This window comes from Echeneis naucrates, chromosome 12 (assembly GCF_900963305.1).
Source record: "Echeneis naucrates chromosome 12, fEcheNa1.1, whole genome shotgun sequence".
Taxonomy (NCBI): Eukaryota; Metazoa; Chordata; class Actinopteri; order Carangiformes; family Echeneidae; genus Echeneis; species Echeneis naucrates.
This window is the reverse complement of record NC_042522.1, coordinates 19,988,343-19,994,091: the sequence shown is the minus strand read 5'-3', so window position 1 is coordinate 19,994,091 and position 5,749 is coordinate 19,988,343.

Below are 5,749 nucleotides of genomic sequence, written 5' to 3'. Positions count from 1 at the left end.
CTGAACACTTTATGAGGAAAAGATCCCGCTCTGATCAACCAATTATAAATCTAATGAAAACACGATTATCAGCGTTTCTTCTAACTCCATTAAAGCAGCAGACAGAGAGACGTGGACAGTCAGATAGTTAGAGCTGATTTTTCATCATTAATGAGCAGAACTCCTGATCGGATAAAGATAGAAACTTCAGATCAGCTCCAGAATGACCCTTTCTTTGGAAAAGAAGGAAACATTCAGAGTGTGTTTAGTGACTTCTGGGTTTCTGATTCCAGAGAACGACTCTGTTCTCTGGAATCAGAATCAGTTCAGACTCTTTTACTGATCAGACAGAATCAGCTGGTTATGAATATGAGAAACAAAGATGAAAAAAGGGAAAAGTCTTAATGTGGCTCCTGAAAGGATCATTGAGTCCTAATGATCCCTGTTTATTCACTAACAGCATGTCTCACTTCACATTTCGTCTGCTTCCATTATAATGATCCTGAAATTAGCAGCTAACCAGCGTGAATGTGGAATAAAACCAGTAAGAACCAGTAAAGCAGCTGAACTGGGAGCAGCAGGACTCTTCATCTCTGTATTCAGTCTGATAAAACTCCTGCAGCCCTGAAACTGACTGGATTTAATTATAGCGAGTCCTCGGTGTGTGTGTGTGTGTGTGTGTGTGTGTGTGTGTGTGTGCTGGCTTCTTCTTACTGAATCATGTCTGACTTCCTGGTTATTTTTTGTGGAGTGTGTTGTTTAAAACACAGTGATGTGATAATCGGTGTGAAATTAAACTCCAAACTGTGTTAAAGCGTCCTGACGTGTGTGTGTGTGTAGTGCTGAGTGTCTTTGTGTGTCGACTCCGGCAGTTATCAGACCGATCGGAGTCGGACGACGCGGCCGCAGGGCCTGATTACGGCCTGCTGAGCTCGGCGTCCCATTAAAGGCCCAAAGAGCCCCGAATGAAGCTGAAAGAGCAGCCAGTGGCCCTGAGGACTGACGGGGGGAGGAGTCAGAGGTTAAAGCCCCGCCCAGTGGTGGTTTCAGTCAGACTCCGTCCTCATAAAGACCCAGATCAGATCCAGATCAGAGGAAGAAACCTCAGAAACATTAAGAGCCTCCAAAGGTTTTTTCTGCTGAATAGCTGAAAAACAGAGAGGAGGGCAAAGAGATCAGGTCTGATCAGGTCTGATCAGGTCTGAGCTGGATCAGGTCTGATCAGGTCTTATCAGGTCTAAACTGGATCAGGTCTGATCAGGTCTGAGCTGGATCAGGTCTGATCAGGTCTGAGCTGGATCAGGTCTGATCAGGTCTTATCAGGTCTAAACTGGATCAGGTCTGATCAGGTCTTATCAGGTCTAAACTGGATCAGGTCTGATCAGGTCTGAGCTGGATCAGGTCTGAGCTGGATTAGGTCTGATCAGGTCTGAGCTGGATCAGATCTGATCAGGTCTTATCAGGTCTAAACTGGATCAGGTCTGATCAGGTCTTATCAGGTCTAAACTGGATCAGGTCTGATCAGGTCTAAACTGGATCAGGTCTGATCAGGTCTAACCCGGATCAGGTCTGAGCTGGATCAGGTCTGATCAGGTCTGATCAGGTCTAACCCGGATCAGGTCTGAGCTGGATCAGGTCTGATCAGGTCTGATCAGGTCTAACCTGGATCAGGTCTGAGCCACATGTCGGCTCCTGAACGTTCCTGTAAACAGAAGCAGGTCGTCCTGCTGTGATCTCTGACGTCTCCTCATTTTGTTTCTGCAGGATGAACTCCGACCTGCCGGTTCGGTAACAAACTCCTTCATTGCTGAATTTATTCCACGCTGCTTTGAATCAGTTTCAAATAAAGCTTGTTTGCATCAAGTGTCAGTTACAGCAGAAAAATAAAAACCTCCTGAGGAAAATAAAATTCGGTTGGTAAACTCCAACTGACTGACAACAGAGATGCTACTGATGCACCTCTCACCAATTAACAGAGCTGGCTTACTTAATTTCCCAGGGTGCCGTCTGCAGATGGTCAGCATGAACTGTTCAATCAGCTCAGCTGTTCGCCATCATTAGCACACACACACACACACACACACACACACACACACACGTCACATGGTTGTGTTTGCTGCTTCATTCAAGTAAAAAGTGCTCTCAGCTTCATGTCCTTAAAGAAAAACTGCTCATTTCTAAAATCAAAGTCTTATTTACTGAGTTCAGGATGAGACTGTTCAATGACCTGAAGGGGAGAAATGAAAGCTGACGGTGTTCCTAAAAGGAGAAGATCAGATTGGATTTTGACACGTCGACCTTTGAAGAACAAACAGCATCATCAGATTTTCTGCAGTTTCAGCCTCTTCTTCTTCGCTCTGAGCTGACTTTTGGAAACTGTGTGAAAATGTAAATGTTGCTGCTTCATCGTGGCAGCTCACACGTGATTTTATGTTTTTTTAGAAAAGTGGAGAGATCTGATTTCAGGCCTCCCACTCGGCCCTCTCTGCAGATGACGGCATTAGCATCCGTCGCAGCGCATTCGCTCTGACAGGCTGATTCCCCTCCTGCCGTCTCCTGAAAATATTCCTAAACTCGGATTTTACTTTGTCTGTAGGAGGAAAAGAACTCCAATGGCAAATATACAAATGCCATTTTATGTTTTTAGGTCTAATATGCTGATATAGAGTCAAATTGAAAAAGCCAGTGATTGTGGTTCATATTGAGGAAGCCGTGCTGAGAAACATCTAATGTGGTAAAATCAGAGGAGTCGGAAAAAGGCGGGAATATCCCCGGACACCTCGTTAGCAGCGTTCAAACAGGAGAAGGCCCCGTGGCGGTGCAAACACGTTTTTCTGTCACCTCCCGTCTTTTTCAGGTTTTTTAAATCCACTAAATGTTTCGTCTCACATTTACTCTCAGCAGCCAAGGTCGCTCTGTTTCCTCCAGGAAACTCACATTTCTGCAGCGCTGATAAATGAACTGAGGTTTGAAAGCAGCCGCGGACCTCGAGTGGCCCCAGAGCACAATATGTGCTGATATCACGTTTGAGTGTGTGTGTGTGTGTCGCTCGGTGTGTACGGCGGACTCTGTTTTGTGGACCACGGGAAAAGCTCTGCTGATTTGGCCAATTACAGCGCCACTAACAAAAGGTCAGCGTTTCACTCCGCACGGCGCGTCACGGCGGCGGCCTCCTGATGTCCTGAGGAAAAAAGGGGAACAGGAGCGGTGAGCAGGCAGATGTCCACAGGAAATGGGACGTGAACAGAAACGTTTCTTAAAACAAGTGTGCGTGATGATGAATGTCAAGCAGGTGTCATCATTCTCGGAGGAAAGTGTGTATGTGTGACTCAGAGAAACAGCAGGTCAGTGAAAATGTAACTAATAAACAAAACTAAACAGCAACGTGATGCTGTTTAGTTTTCCCAGTTTTTCAGTGACTTTCTGTCTTCTGCTGTCAGATCCACCGGGAGGGAAACGACTGCTGCTCCTGCCGCCATTTTAAGGGTGGGGGTTACATGAACGTGTCACTGTGATGTCACAGTTTGGTCGTTTGCCACGTTAACAAACAGAAAACAGCTGCTGATAACACAACAATGGCCCCCCCAGAGGTCAGCTGTCTGACGTGTGACCTGTGTCATTTCCTCTGGGGGGGGGCACCACGTCAGGCCAGCTCTAAACAGCAGAGGAGCATTAAAACTGGAGTCTCTTCAGATTACTCTGGAGTTCAGAGTTCAGAGTTCAGAGTGACATCTCATGAGGCCACGCCCAAACACCGAACGGCCAAACGCCACGCAGCAGCAGTCTTTCAGGTTTCGGAGAACATGGCGGCTCTTCTTGCGGAACGTTACATGCGTCAGTTCCTGCCAGTTACAAACCAACAACATACAGAAATAAAAAACAGGATTGTTGGTGGAATCTGATGTGAAACTCTGCTTGGCAAAAACACGACTGCTCAGAATCCACATCTGTCTTTTTATTGTGTTTGCTAAATGCTCAGTTGTGTGTTTGTGTTGGTTATTGTCGAGGGAAAACGGCGGTGTGTACAGAATGTGTGTTAACTGGTTGGTATTAGTCCTCAGAGTCTCCAGGTCAGAGGAAACATTCAGCTCTCAGCCATTTTTACTGCTGAGCCCGAACATCTTTCACACACACACACTGACAGACACACACCGACAGACACACACCGACAGACACACACTGCTCTCTGGGCTCTACTTTGAACAGCTCACAGATTCAGTGTGCAGCTGAAGGAGGCTGCATGAATACAACAAAGACACAAAAACACAAACAACCTGCAACCTGGCCACAGTCTGTGTCTGAACCTGGACCAGGACTCTGGGTCTGGAAGGGGAACTCATTCAGGGGCTGACTGCACTGGTTCTGGATTGTATTGAAGTGTATGGGAAAACAGGACAGTCTAGTTACACAGAAGGATGAAACTTCCGTCTTTGGAGTTTTAGAGAAAAAGAGGAAAACGATTCCTTCACAAACATCCAGCTGCTGACGGAGAGGAAAGAGTCAAAGACTCTGAGCTGAAGGTTAGAGTGATGAACAACAAGGAGGAAGAGGAAGAAGATCTCAGTTCCCCTTGTTTCCTCTCTTCCTACCTCCCCTTCCTTATTCTCTGATATTCATCCTCATTTCCTTTCTTCCTCCTTCTTCTTTCCTCATTTCATCCAATCCGCCCTCCTTTCTTGTCTGTCTCTTCTCCTTATTGTTTGTTTTCTTTATTTCCTCTTTCCTTTCCTCTCTCCTCCACCTCGACTCCTCGACAGTAAGACCCTTGTTGTTTTTGGTCTGGAACGCCCCTCTCTCTCTCCACTGCCAGCTCTTTCTGAGCTGACGGAGAAATTCAGGCTTCAAAAGAACACTGACTCTTTTCATCTGCAACGCACAGACACACACACACACACACACACACAGATGCACAGACGTCACATATGTTGTGTGCTCACACTAATAAGTTGTCAACACACACAGACACACACACTCTCGAGGTTTATTAGGATGCACAAACACACAGTAATGAAATTCAACATGATGAAAACAGCCGGCGTTTCCATGGAGAGAAAGAAGACGTTTTCCTCTGATGAGACGACGAGAGAAGAAAATCCTGAGGGGGGAGGAGGGGGGAGCAAGAGGTTGACAAATCTGCAGGCTGCAGATAAACACACAGGTGAAGAAGAAGGGAGGCAGCGGCGTCTGTTGGAGGACCAGAGGAGGCGGATCAGACTCTGAGCTGTTAAACTCTGAACTCAGCAGGACTCCTGCTGGAGGACTGGACCACCAAATCCCACAACTAAACCTGAAGCCTGGACTCAGACCAGGACCTGAACATTATCCCATCACAGGCTCCGAGCTCTGATCCAGGAAGTGTTGACAGACCTCATGATAATAACATCAGCCCTCCATCCTCTCCTGTATCTCTGTGTATTCACAGCACATGTAGTGTGCTGAGCTCTGCAGGCCACCGTACTGACGGTCCATAGTTTCACTGTGGCGGCCCAAAAATAATTGCAAAGTGTAGCAGAAATAATCTGAAGCTTCAGACTGAGACTAATCAAGGAGGTGTCTTTCTAATCGACAGCCTCTTCAGAGCCAAAATAACAATTATTTCACAGCTCGGCAGCAAAACAAACCATTTTAATTTGGCCGGCTAATCAGCGGTGACAAACCGGGGAGCCACTCGTGTGCTGTCGAGAAAAGAAACATGTCTTCGCCTTCAGAAGTTGATTTTCAGCAACCTGAAGTTCAATCTGCTGCGGCTGATCTCATCTCCAGCAGATCC